General features: G+C 43.0%; 1 long non-coding RNA gene across 1 annotated transcript; it reads right to left on the bottom strand.

Annotated features, from left to right (window-relative positions):
- Positions 1-9,805: 9,805 nt before the first annotated feature.
- Positions 9,806-12,492, bottom strand: LOC137633605 (uncharacterized). Its single transcript, XR_011042302.1, has 3 exons — positions 12,377-12,492; positions 10,291-10,455; positions 9,806-10,021 (listed from the first exon to the last, which is right to left on the bottom strand). It is a non-coding gene; the product is annotated as an uncharacterized lncRNA (long non-coding RNA).
- Positions 12,493-15,198: the final 2,706 nt, after the last annotated feature.

A 15,198-nucleotide genomic window follows, 5' to 3' on the forward strand; every position in this document is an offset into this window, starting at 1 on the left:
TCTATGAGCTTTGTTGTGCCCAACGGTCACGATGTACGCAATAACCCTGAAGTGTTACAGCGTCATAGCTTACAAGACTCATAGATGACCCCAAAGGGAAATTGTTCGTGAGACTCGTGCCTTGGGGGTACTATGGGAGACACAAGCAAGCAATAAGCATCACCATCTTGTACCCTGGGGTACAACGGCAAGGGGCAGGAGTTGCGAGCAGCCACCTAACCCTATTGCTGTTGAAAATTTATGCCATGCCGTTGGCCTCTTGGTGTAAGTCAGCATATTCTCGACGTAACCTAGACCGGAAAGAGCTGTGACGTAAACGATTCAAAGAAGAGCTGCGAGTTGACTGGAACAATCTCTGGCCACCATCAACATCTCTGCTGGCCATCAGGCCACTTGGCAGGATGCCCTACACCTGTTGGGTGTTCTTGTTGAGGCAACCTGTCAGCAAAGCCAGAAGGCAGAGGACTTGGCCATTAGTTGTGTGGGACAGTCATGGCGCAGCTCGGATGCTAACAGGGGTGACATGGCTGCCTCCAAACTTCACCTGTACCCGAGCGAGTCTACCCACGTACACCTCCTCGACCTGTCCCGAAGCCTGCATCTGTGGAAGTGCGCCTGTCATCAATACGCATCCCGGATAGGTCTCCTCAGTTCCAGAGGAGGTACTGTACTTGGTTCGAGAAACCAGGGGACATCGTGAATGAGTGTCGCAGACGGCTCATCCTGTGCTTACACTGTGGCTCGGCTAACCACCATGTCGCGCAGTGTGGGCAACAGGTTACCCGTCCAGAAGTCAGCTATCGCCCGCAGGTCTGAGAAGGAAACCCCTTCCGTCCCAACTCCTTCTAGGTGGAGGGAAATACATGTGAATGCTACTCCTGCCCTCAGTGTACATCCAACAAACATTGATAGAAGGTCGTGGCCTTCTTTGGTTATTGATGGTGTTCCATCCGCAAAGAAGGTACTAAAGATTTAACTGATGCTAGAACCCCCAGGACTTCTGCTACGCCACCTGCGGAAAGAGTAGTAGATTTAAGAAGTTTTCTCATTGCACAGGTCTCAATAGAGAATATTATTTTGAAAAAGAAAAGCAGGAATTATGGGACTTTGGACTCGCATGGGTAAGAGAGGGAAAATTTAGTTGTGTTAGATGCCATTTTAAAATAATGTGGTTGACATGTTGACATTGTTTACTCCATTTTGGCAAACAATGTAGGTGGCATGTTGACATTCTGTTTACTGTAGTCCTTAAGGGCAGACAATGTTTGCATCCGGAGATGTACCGATATGCAAAGCCCATAGAAAGAGTGTCTTTTGTGTTACTTAATTTTCAGTAACTATTATTTCTTTTCAAATTAGTAAACATGACTTTTATCTATTTATCTTTTCTCATTTTGAAATAAAATCAAGGGATGGTGCCCAGTGACCCATTCTTTCCTGATTGTTTCCCTTTTGCCCAGATCTGGGGGCATTCCACCATATCTTTTATGTAGTGTGAAGTTAGTGTGTGGTCGACATTCTGACACTAAATAGTCTGCGTGCTACTCCCGGCCACAGTCTGCAAATTACTACATCGCCGTCTAGCTCCAAGAAGCTATGCTCTGAAGAACAAGATTTAGGCAAGGACGAATAGAGCACACACTTGTGGAAGCACCCGCAAGGACGCCTTTCCCAGGGATGAGATAGCTGCCTGATATCTCCTAGTGGGGAAGGGTGTCTTTACCATGAACGGGAAGGATGCCCGACACATGGAGGTGGACCTCTGCTTCCCGTCAACGAGCTTAAGCTCAAGTTGAAGGTCGGCATCGAGTGATGCCTGAGAAACGTACCCCGAGTTAGTTTCTGGGATAACCCCATAAGTATCCCCCAACTGGTAGCCCTGAAGGGAACCAGTCTGCAACTGCTCGCGTTCTTACGCCAGAGCTGCAGGAAAGAAAGCAAACAAAAAGCAGAAAGAGCTGCAGCTAAGGGCACGAGAACTCTATCAGTGCATTACCTCCAGAGCCTCGGAGGGGAACACAGTGGTTAACCCGTGGGGAGACTGTGTGCGCTGCTACTATGCCTCCAATTGTATTACTCTAGGAAGCCATTCCTTAAACAGGGAGACCCAAATGCCTGAAGGAAGGCAGGAGTTGCCGCAGGTGGCAACAAGAGATACTCTCCCGGTGGAGGGCACCGCTGCTTCACTAAAAGCTATAGTATCCACACCTAAGGGAAGTCCAGGGTCAATTGATCAAGTCAAAGGCCAGTTTATTAAGGTTAACGAGAGAGACACGGAACGTCTACTTTCTACCGAGCCAAAATAAAGTGATGTACACTGTAATGTTACCAGTATGGGCATGACAGGGGGCAGCTGGTCTGCCCCACCCTGCTGACTAGCAGTGGGTAGTTACACCTCGTTACAATTCTTATGGCTGGTTTCAGCTGCTTTTAAAATACATCGCCACTATAAAGAGCAAAAGGGTTTGTATATAGTTGTATATAGGGCAGGAAAAATTATGAAATAAAATGATATTTTCATTAAAAAATAAATTTTTTAATATACTTACCCGGTGAATATATAAATAGCTGATGTCTCCGACGGCCCGACAGATTCCAAAAAACTCGCGAGCGATCGCCATGAAGGCTGCGGGTGTGCCCACCAGCGCCGACTATCGGCCAGATACCGCATATACTTCTCAACCACTCCAGTTCTTCTCAGTCCGCAGGGTCTCTATCGGGTAGGAAGGGAGGGCCTTTAATATTATATATTCACCGGGTAAGTATATTCAAAAATTTATTTTATAATGAAAATATCATTTTTAAATATCAAACTTAGCCGGTGAATATATAAATAGTTGATTCACACCCATGGTGGTGGGTAGAGACCAGTATTAATACAATAAAGGCGTATATGCTCAAGAGTTTTTGACAAATATTTCATAAAAAACAGACTTAAGTATAGGTACCTGGTAAGGAAGCTGACTCTGACGATTACTCTGCCTTATTAGTCCGCTTTCCTCACGAAGCCCAGCCATCCTCTCAGGATGCTGAAAGACTCCCAGGAGCTGTTATATCCAGGGCGAACACCCCTATAACAGGACCTCATCAAAACCTTTAATCTGGGCGCTCTCAAGAAACAACATTTGACCACCCGCCAAACCAAAAAGATTGCGAAAGACTTCCTAGTCTTCCGTACAACCCAAGACAAGATTAAAAACATTTCAAGAGAAGATTAAAAGGATATTGGGATTAAGGGAATGTAGTGGTAGAACCCTCACCCACTACTGCACTCGCTGCAACGAATGGACCCAGTGTGTAGCAGTCCTCATAAAGAGTCTGGACGTCTTTTAAGTAAAATGAAGCGAACACTGACTTGCTCCTCCAAAAGGTCGCGTCCATAATACTTCGAAGGGAGCTGTTTTGCTTAAAAGCCACCGAAGTCGCTATTGCTCTCACTTCGTGAGTCTTGACCTTAAGCAAACTACGATCCTTCTCACTTAAATGAGAATGTGCCTCCCGGATTAAAAGTCTAACAAAGTAAGATAACGCATTCTTAGACATGGGCAATGAGGGCTTCTTAACGGAGCACCATAAAGCCTCAGAACAACCTCGTATTGGTTTAGTTCTAGACAAGTAAAACTTAAGAGCTCTAACGGGGCACAGCACTCTTTCAACTTCATTACCTACGATCTCTGAAAGACTAGGTATTTCAAAAGATTTAGGCCAAGGACGAGACGGAAGTTCGTTCTTGGCCAAAAAACCGAGTTGAAGAGAACATATAACTTTATTCGTCGAGAAGCCGATGTTCTTACTAAAAGCATGGATCTCACTGACCCTTTTAGCCGAAGCCAAGCTCACCAAAAAAAGTGTCTTGAGGGTAAGATTCTTCAGGGAGGCTGAATTTAAAGGCTCAAACCTGTCTGACATTAGGAACTGTAGGACCACGTCTAAGTTCCAAGCAGGAGTTGAAATACGACGCTCCTTAGAGGTCTCGAAAGACTTAAGGAGGTCTTGGAGATCTTTGTTATTTGAAAGATCCAAGCCTCTATGCCTGAAAACAGAGGCCAACATGCTTCTGTAGCCTTTAATGGTGGAAGCAGAGAGGGAGCGACCGTTTCTCAGATACAGGAGAAAATCCGCAATCTGCGCTACAGAGGTACTGGAGGAGGAAATGGAGGAGGACATAGAGGAGGACTTGCACCAATCTCTAAATACCTCCCACTTCGACTGGTAGATCTTGATTGTAGAGGATCTCCTAGCCCTCGCGATTGCTCTGGCTGCCTCCTTAGAAAATCCTTGAGCTCTTGAGAGTCTTTCGATAGTCTGAAGACAGTCAGACGAAGCGCGGGGAGGCTTTGATGAAGTCTCTTTACGTGAGGCTGCCGTAAGAGATCCATCCGTAAAGGCAGACTCCTTGGAACGTCTACCAGCCATAGAAGTACCTCTGTGAACCACTCTCTCGCGGGCCAGAGGGGAGCAACCAACGTCAACCTTGTCCCTTCGTGAGAGGCAAACTTCTGCAACACCTTGTTGAGGATCTTGAACGGTGGAAATGCGTAAGCATCCAGGTGAGACCAGTCCAACAGAAAGGCATCTATGTGGGCCGCCTCTGGATCTGGGACTGGAGAGCAATAAGTCGGGAGCCTTTTGGTCAGCGAGGTTGCAAAGAGATCGATGGTGGGTTGACCCCAAGTCATCCAAAGACTCTTGCACACATCCTTGTGGAGGGTCCACTCTGTAGGGATCACCTGACCTCTCCGACTGAGACAGTCCGCCAAGACGTTCAACTTCCCTTGGATGAACCTCGTCAAAAGTGAGATGTTTCGATCTTTTGACCAAATGAGGAGGTCCCTTGCGATGACGAAAAGAGCGTGGGAGTGAGTGCCTCCTTGCTTGGAGATGTAAGCCAAGGCCGTGGTATTGTCCGCATTCACTTCTACCACCTTGTTTCGAAGCAGATTCTCGAAACTCGTCAGTGCTAAATGGACTGCCAACAGCTCCTTGCAGTTGATGTGAAGGCTCCTCTGGTCTGCCGTCCAAAGACCCGAGCATTCCAGACTGTCCAGAGTCGCCCCCCAACCCAAATCCGACGCGTCTGAAAATAACACATGGTTTGGGTTCTTGACTGCCAGGGACAGACCTTCTCGAAGTCTTATATTGCTGTCCCACCAGGCCAGGCAAGTCTTGACTGGTTCGGAGATCGGGATCGAGACTGCCTCCAAAGTTTTCTCCTTGTTCCAATGGGAGTCTAAATGGAACTGGAGAGGGCGTAGGTGAAGTCTCCCTAGAGAGATAAACTGTTCCAGGGATGAAAGCGTCCCTAGGAGGCTCATCCAGCTTCTCACAGAGCAATGGTCTTTCTCTAGCATGAGACGGACTTTGAGCAAAGCTTGCTCTATCCTGTTGGCAGACGGAAAAGCCCGAAAAGCTAGACTCTGTATCTCCATCCCCAAATAGAGAATCGTTTGGGAGGGAGTCAGCTGAGACTTCTCTATGTTCACCAATAGGCCCAACTCCTTCGCAAGATCCAACGTCCACTGTAGGTCCTGCAGACAGCGATGACGGGACAATGCTCTGAGTAACCAGTCGTCCAGGTACAGGGAGGCTCTGATCCCCGACAAATGTAGGAATTTTGCTACATTTCTCATGAGCCTCGTAAAAACAAGAGGAGCAGGGCTGAGGCCGAAGCACAGTGCTCGGAATTGGTACACCACATTCCTGTATACAAACCTTAGATACGGCTGAGAATCTGGGTGTATAGGAATATGGAAGTACGCATCCTGCAAGTCGAGAGAGACCATCCAGTCTCCCTCTCTGACTGCTGCTAGAACGGATTTGGTGGTCTCCATCGTAAACTTTGTTTTGACAACAAACACGTTGAGAGCACTGACATCCAGTACCGGCCTCCAACCTCCTGTATGCTTTGGAACTAGGAAGAGACGGTTGTAAAAACCTGGGGATTGAAGGTCCGAGACTTTCACCACCGCCCCCTTCTCTAACAACTGAGACACCTGCAGATGTAATGCCTGACTCTTCGACTCCTCTCGATACCTGGGAGAGAGGTCTATCGGATCGTTTACTAGAGGAGGTCTCCGTACAAAAGGGATTTTGTAACCCTCCTTTAGCAACAAAACAGACTCCCGGTCTGCACCCCTCTTCTCCCAGGCCAGCCAGAAGTTGGTCAATCTGGCCCCTACTGCTGTCTGAGGACGTGGGCAGTCAGACTGCCACGGGAGGACTTAGATCCTCTCCTCTTATCTCTCTTACTATCGGCACGAGAGCCTCCCTTACTGGGAGCTCTGCCACGAAAGGGCGGGATAAACCTTGTCGCTGGAGTATCAAATTTAGGTCTGTTGACATAAGAGGACGAAGGTACAGCCTTACGCGCAGACGTGGCCATCAAATCATGAGTATCCTTCTGCACAAGAGACGCTGCGATATCCTTAATCAGCTGCTGCGGGAACAGGGCAGAAGACAATGGCGCAAAGAGTAGTTCTGACCTTTGACAAGGAGTGACACCTGCAGACAGGAAAGAACATAGAGTCTCTCTCTTCTTAAGAACTCCTGCTGTAAAAGTAGCAGCGAGTTCATTAGAGCCATCTCGGATAGCCTTGTCCATGCAGGACATAATTTGCACAGAGACATCATGGTCTGCTGAGGAGATCTTCCTACTCAAGGCTCCCAGCGACCAATCCAAAAAGTTGAAAACTTCAAAGGCCCGATAAACTCCTTTGAGGAGATGATCTAGGTCTGAAGAGGACCAGCAAAGCTTCGAGCGTCTCATGGCCAGACGACGAGGAGAGTCTACGAGGCTTGAGAAGTCTCCCTGGGCAGAGGCAGGTACTCCCAAGCCGAGAACTTCTCCCGTGTCATACCAGACGCTCGCACGAGAAGCCAGTTTGAAAGGGGGAAAAGCAAAAGCTGACTTCCCCAAACTCCTCCTGGTCATTAACCAGTCGCCTAATAAACGCAAAGCTCTCTTAGAAGAGCGAGAGAGCACTAACTTTGTGAACGACGGAGTCGAAGCAGCTAGGCCCAGCGTGAACTCTGATGGGGGCAAACGAGGAGCAGCAGACACAAAATGATCAGGAAAAAGTTCCTTAAAAATAAGCATGATCTTCTTAAAATCAAGAGAGGGCTAAGCAACTTTAGGCTCCTCTCTGTCCGAAAAAGTCCCCAAAGGAATATCAGTTGGAAGGGGATCAACGACTTCCTCATCCAACGGAACTTCATCCGACAACTGCCGAGTCTCGCGATACGGAGAGACATGCCGAGGAGGCAACGCTTGACAGGCTATGTCAACATGCGACGGAGCAGCAGCAACAGCTGAGGTAACGACGTCACGCCGCGGCTGCAAAGACTGAAAGTCTTGTGACTGACAAACAACAACAGCCTGAGTTGATTGCCGTTCGACATCACGTGGAGACCGCATTGACTGCAGGGTCTGAGCAGGAAAAACAACATCTGACTGCGGTGACAGACGTTCAACGTCACGTCGGGGCAACGGAGTCGGTCGACAAACGTCAGTGCGGGGCTGCGGTGACAGCTGCTGAACGTCACCTCGAGACTGCGGCAAAGGGGGTTCCACGTCACGTGACTGACGTGAATGACGAGGAACACGATCAGAATCGCGTTTAAAAGCACTAGAAACGTTAGCGCTAACATCATAAGGACGAGAAAACACTCGTTTAGGCGGCTGAAGGCCAGAGTCGCGCTTATCATACTGGCGAACCACAAGCAAAGGATCTTTGCGAACCTGTTCATGCTCGTAAACCTCCATTAAAGAGGAAAGTTTAGACTGCATGTCCCGCAGGATAACCCACTTCGGGTCAACGGGAGTCGGAACGGGCCGTGACGTCGGTAACGTCTGTGCATGCAAATCATCACACCTACCGAGACCCTCGGACTCCGTGTTACGTTTTCGTTTAACAGGCGAACAGCCATCCGATGACTGAAAGTGGTCAGAGCTGCCCCAATGGCTACAGCCAGGAGGCTGGACCTGTTCTGAAGGGACTGACTTGCGCTTTAAGGGTCTAGAAACCTTACGCCAAGGTTTCTTATGCGACAAGTCGTCGGAAGACGAGGAGAACTTAGTCTCCCCCGTCTTATGGTAAGGACGTTCTTGATGAGAAACGTCTGATACCAAAGAGGGAACGTCTGTACGTCGGTTTACACCTCTCGCTCCCTTATGTCCTACGACATTCCTTCTCCCTGGTGCAGGGGAGCCTGAAAGAGGTCTCGGACTAGGGGAGCGACAAGCACGAACAGACGAACCCTCGGTCGCAACACTAAACACATTTTGCGCACTTTCCACTTTACCACTTTGATTTTCTACTTTACCATTTTGACACTTTAACAACTTAACATCGGACATAAGCTGGTTCCTGTCCGAGGCTAAGGTTTCAACCTTCTCACCTAATGCTTGAATAGCTAAAAACATATCGCGCATTGAAGGTTCATGAGTGCTAATAGGGGGTTCAGAAACAACCACTACAGGGGAAGGATTAGGTTCAGGGGCATGGGAGGAGGAAAATTATAAAGATCTAGATGAGCTTCTCCTCACCCTATCTCTTTCGAGCTTACGAGTATACTTTTCATACTCAAGCCACTCGAATTCCAACAAAACCACGCACTCCTCACACTGATCTCCTAATTGGCAGGATTTACCCCGGCAATTAGAACAAACAGTATGAGGGTCGATAGAGGCTTTCGGAAGACGTTTGTTACAATCTCTCGCACATTTGCGATATACAGGAGAAGGGTCAGCCATTATGAACAACCAGAGAAAATCCAAAGTAAAGCCAAGTTCATCAACAAAAAACAAAAAGCAAAAAAGGTTTCAAGAGTTTTATTGAAGGAACACACCAACACAGCGAAAGTCAATAAAACCCAAAACAAAGTACTTCACCAATTCGGTAGAAAACTCGAGGTCTGGAGCGAGCAGAACCAATGTTGTCGGTGACACCGACAGAGAAGAACTGGAGTGGTTGAGAAGTATATGCGGTATCTGGCCGATAGTCGGCGCTGGTGGGCACACCCGCAACCTTCATGGCGATCGCTCGCAAGTTTTTTGGAATCTGTCGGGCCGTCAGAGACGTCAGCTATTTATATATTCACCGGGTAAGTATATTAAAAAATTTATTTTTTAATGAAAATATTAAGTTTAATATTTAAAAGTACAGTACAGTTTTTATATAGTTGTATATAGGGCAGGAACAATTATGAAATAAAGTACAGCACAGTAGTAACTCGGTTTAGGAGTAACTTTGAATACGAGTCTACAAACTCAACTTGGTTTATGAGAATTGTTTCGATCTGTGAGCAAAGATTTCAAACCGTATGGGCATGTTATGTGGATAAGCATTGAGGAGACTAAAATGAAAGCAGTCAAACGGTGCCCATACACCATCCATGCAGTGTTCACCTTCTTCTTACTCCATGTTCATGACGTTTGAAAGTAAGAGCAAAATTAATCGTCTCTAAAAAGGTCCCTTATAAAAATTGAATGATTAAAAAAAGGATAAATCAAATGATTCAGTAAGTGATAGTGAAGGTCATTCTCATCTCCCACCAACCAAAGGTACGGAAGTGTGAGTTAATTTGTCAGCTATTTCTACTTTTCATTGTGATTTCTAATCTTCTACTTATTTCTGACGATAGGGGTTATAAATTGTCGATAATTTACATTATGAAACCTTTAAATCTGATGACATATGTTTATTTATGTGAATTTTCTTTATTTTTTATGGGAAAACTCGTAAACCAAGATACTGTACGACTGCATTGCTTTAAACTGAAGTTTTGTACACAACTCACCTCAAGAATTTTTCATCATTCTTGACATTTCCCGAATTGAGTCTATGCAAGATCTTTTATGTCATTCTTGGTGTTGATACTTAGTTCCCATAGCCTTCCATCTTGATTCAGCAGGGAGAGCTTTTCTCTTCCTTACTGTCAAAGATTCTTACTACGTTCAGCATATAAATATACATTTGTGCGGTCTCTAGCTTTCGAAACATCTGCCAGCAGGATTATCTTTCTGAAATGACCGAATTGATAATGGACGAATCACGTTGCATTACAAACTTACAGTACAGTAATTAAACTGTATACAGTATACACTGTATACAGCTATAAAAGGTTAAACAATTCAAAGTCAAGATACACTACATTCCAATCAAAATTAAAAAAACTGTTATTTAAATTCAGAACATTCAAACTATTTCTATATGGATCACCAATATTAAGAGCCTTAGGTCTAATTTGATTACAAATATTGAATAGTTTAGCATATACAGTTGACTTTACTTTTGGTCCCAATTGAAGAGGATGTACTAAAACACGCGGCAGAGCAGATGGTGACTCACGAACGTATACAGCTGCGGCAGTATGCTCGTGCAGCCTTGACCAGAGGAAAAGCTGTTGTTGAGAATCTGCACGCGTTGGCATCAAAATTCAGCCGACCTGCATGACCTGAAAGCATAGTTAATGGTATTATTAACTAGATTAATCTCTGGAGGAAATTAACACCTGATAAAAATGTCAAAATCTTTGAGATATTTGTGTTTTTCTCAACTATGCAAAACTGAATCCTTTGATAAGAGTATGATTTCAGTGTAGATGGAACTCGGCTTTAAAGAATTCATAATGGGGTTCGTAATGAATGCACTGGCGGGTGGTTGGAGAGCCTGTCCCCTAGCCAGCACACTGCACAGACGCTTACGACCTTCGCCTATGACTTAAGGAGTGGACTCAGGGTTGTATTATTAGGAAAAATACGAATCACTTTAAACATTTCTAATTATTCCTTCACAGATACAGATCCAAACCCTAGCTCCTTTAAGGGGAGAAAGTTCCTATAATCAAGTCGACTTGTATCAAATACCAGGATGTCCAAAGACTTCGACCAAGGGAGATGTTTAAGTCTCGGCTCATTTTTTTCATCCAATCAGAATCGGATGTTTCCAAAATTTAAACAGATTATTGGGAGCACCAAGCGTGGTTTGGAGATGCTCATTCTAATCCACTGAGACGAGAAAATGGGAACACATCACTGCACTGCAAGGGTGAAGATACTTGTAAATCGTTCTATAATTCGACTAATTCGAAAATTGTAAGGATTGTGAAGTTTACCGAGAGTAATGATTTTACAGCTAATTTGTATAAGATAGGACTCCAGGTGGATTATTCTGGTGTTTATTCAAAGTATTGTTTTGGTAAAATGCGTTATAACTACGATGGAAAATCAACAAACAACGGTAAATCCACGTTTTATGGCGGTGTTATAATACAGTAGCTCGTGCCACGATTCCAGGAATTGTTGCCCGTCCCAACACCATAAACTCCCCATTCCTTCTTCTTCTTCGCTAATTGCCGGGCCATCTCACCCACAACAGAAAGGAAGTTGACCAACAGGGAGAAGATCGTACATGAAGATTGCGACTTCAATGACTTAAGAGTAATGTAAGTACAGTATATACATCTATATTTATGTTAATGTAGTTCATTGGGACAAATGTAAATTTACTTTTTAGGTGTGAAATGGATTTCCTTTTACAAAATATGATTGTGTTACCTTGCTAAGAGTCAAATGGGTTGCAAATCAAACACAGGGTAGGCTAAGAATACGGCAGTCTAGCCGTTAGGTAAGGACACGACTTGTAGGTTAGGTTAAGTAGGGATGTTTAGGTCAGGTGGTGTTCTTGAGTAGAGGCTTTGCAGAACAACGGACAGGGGTTTTTGTAATGCGACGGCGATGTCTTACGAATCACTAGGAAAAAAGAAGTAAATTTCAATTTCATCATCATTATCATTATTAAAGGAGGAAATTAACCAGCCTCATGAATCAAGCTGGTCTCTTCAGAACTGGTCAAAAGGCAGTTTGGGAGGTAACGTATGCATAATGTGGGGACAGAGAACGGTGAATGGATATATATTTACCAAGTTTATGAAAGAGTTGAAAATAAGTATAGGGCACGGCCATCATCATACACAGAGGTGGCCGCTATTATAAATAGAGATGGCCGCTATCATATAAACAGGTGACTGCTACCATACATACATGTGGCTGCTATCATAAATACAGATGGCCGCTATCATACATACAGGTGTCTGCTACAATACATACAGGTGGCCGCTTTCATACATACAGGTAGCCACTATCATAGATTCAAGTGGCCATTATTATAAATACAGGTGTCTGCTATCATACAAATGATCAAAAGATATTACGTAAAAACAACTAATTTACGAAATAACCTTTTGAAGAAATTCGTCTTCATACGATAGACAAGTGTCTACTCTAAACCTTATGGCAGTTGCCATAAATGTTTGCCGTGACACGGCTAAATAATTAATACAATTGCGAAATTATTAGAGTTTAGGTAGTCCGTACCATTATGAAATATTTGTGTTCAACGTGGATAAAATAGAGCTGATATATATTAAAAAAAAAATAACTTAATCGTGGTTTCCTAGACTTCTAACTTCTCAAGACTGCGGCAATTTGCGGGCACTCTGTGAATGATCCCAACGTGGGACTTCCATCGTCTTAAATGTAAACAAACATTGTTCTTCCTCTTCTTTAGTTTTTCTTCAGAGATGGAACTGTAGAAGACACAATATTACTAAGAAAACGATATCAACAGAAGCCTTATTATTATTATTATTATTATTATTATTATTATTATTATTATTATTATTATTATTATTATTATTATTATTATTATTATTACTCCTGGTTCCTTATTGCTCACTCCGCAAAATAAGTTTATATTACCTGTGCCTTAAATAAATTAATATCGTAATGAGATTCTCAATCTTTAATTTTATTCCCTTCTACCTTGAAATTAGATAGGATAACACCTTGCTTTAGTTTTGGCAACCCATTGTGGTCAGTTTGGACTTCTTAAATTCTTCTTTTATTTGCATTGTTTATTGTTTTTATCATCTCTTATCTCCCTGGTCTTCCTTTTCTTATATAAAGTTATACTATCTTTCACCAGTATTTGTACTTCTTTCTTCTTATGATTGTATTTTTCTTCTAATTCTGTTTTAACCTAATATCTTTTTCATTTCTCTTTTTTTCGATTAAGTTCCTTTCTTTCCTTAATCTTTCTCCTTATTTCCTCAGTTACCCAAGGTTGTTTTTTGGTCTTACCTTCATTTGTTACCCTTCTCCTATATATGTTTTAGCCAAATGCTCTTGTTTCATTTCTGCCATTATTATGTTTAGCTCTTCAATCTTTTTTACATCCTTGCTGACAAGTTTTCTCTCTATAGATTTCACATATTCGTCTATATCTTTTGCGTCACTGCTATATGTAATTTCTTCCCACTTCCCTTTATTGCAATTATTTTCTCTATTTGTTGTTACTTCCAATTCTACTGTTATTAAGTTGTGATCTGATATGTCTAATACTGTTTTATCTTCATCTATTTCCATACATTTAAATTGTCTATAGCCTATAGCATATTATTTGCAAGAACAAAACCAATAGCACTATGCTGATCTTGTCTATTCCACGTGTATAGTCCTGAGCACCTTTCATCTCCATTTAATAGTGTTAGGTTGTGGTTACCCATCCAATCTAGCACCATTTCCCCATTTCTGTCTACTTGTTGGTGTCCCAGAAATCCCACGTGGCCGTTAAAATCCCCCATAACTAGCAAAGGAGTTGTTTCTCCTGCTTTTTGTATTAATTTTTCACATTCCACTTTCAATTCTTGATCTCTTTTTCTATCTTCTTCTGTATTTCCTGCTGCGAAATATACTAGTATTATCAAAAATGCTAAGTTGTGGATTTTGCATTGTACCATTATTATATCACTATGTTTTGTTTCTATTTCCTCTGCTTCAGTGATATTATTGTTTTTAAAAATTAACATTAACCCACCACCCTTTTTGTCTTTAAAATCCCTTCTTTTTTCTATTTTTAACAGACCTTTACTTAGCTGTATTTCATCTATCTTTCGGTGCATTTCTGTCAAACAAAATTTAGGAATTTTATTTGTGTTCATCTCGTTTTCCACTTCTATTAATGTCTGCTTAGTTAGTGCTTGGATATTTAACAGGCATATTTTTATACATGGGCTAACTTTTTTGTCTAAATTTATACCTTTCCTAATTCTCTCTGCTTGCGTTTGCTTCTTGACGAAAATTGTCGTTTCTTACTAGTTCTCCTCTCTTTATGTACCATCCCTGCTCTCCATTTTCTTTTTTCTCTCTCAATTCCTGAAGAAACTTCCTTTCTTTTTCCCTTTCCCTGAAAGTGAGGTCAGGTGCAATGAAAACTTGTCTCAACTCCTCTTTTGTTGAATTCCTGAGGTGTTTTCCCCTTGCAATTATTCCCCATTTTTCCTTAGTGCTTTTAAGCTTAACTAGCAGGGGCCTTGGTTTTTGTCTTTGTCCCTGTCCCTCTCTCTCTCTCTTCCCTTGGTTTGCCTAACCTACCCACTTCTTCAATTTCCACATCATTCATTCCTAACTCGACATTAATCAAACTCTCACATATATCAAAATCATCTTTCAGCTTTTCATTACTATCAACTTTTGTACTTTCTTTTATGTTGAAAATTACTATATTGTTTTTCTTTTTCTCCTTTTCCCTTATTTCTATCATCTCTGCCCTGACTTCCTCCCTAACTTCTTCTCTTGTCAGCTGACCCGTTCCTATCCTATTATTATCCACTAAAGCCCAGATCTCCTTTTTTAACTCATCTACCGTATCCTGCAGCCCTATGAATTTATCCCTGAGTTCATCATACTGTTTCCTAAGTTTCTTGTTTTCTGCCTTCAAGTTTTTGAAACTCCCCCGGCATCTACTACAAAACCATCGGGCATGTTTAGATTCGCTAATTCTCTTAAATTCACTTCTGTCTAGTTGTCCACAGCCTATGTGGAACCATACATCACACAAATCACATTCTATAGCTTCTTGGTTTGATCTTACCGCTTTTTTGCACCATCCACAGTCGTTTGGACCAGCCATGCTTTCTTCATGGTCAGAGTCACTAGAATATTCTTCCTCTCCTTTTCCCCCTTTCACTTCCTTCTTTCTCACACTCACACCCATTGCACCTTTCACTGATTCTCTCTTAGACACCGTGTTTAATATCTTTTGAGCTTGAGTATGTTATTCTAGAGGCTTTTCAATTATCAGAACACAAAATCACGTTTTGAGGCACAGATAAATATTATTATCACCTTACATTTCA

Source organism: Palaemon carinicauda, chromosome 43, assembly GCF_036898095.1.
Source record: "Palaemon carinicauda isolate YSFRI2023 chromosome 43, ASM3689809v2, whole genome shotgun sequence".
NCBI lineage: Eukaryota > Metazoa > Arthropoda > Malacostraca > Decapoda > Palaemonidae > Palaemon > Palaemon carinicauda.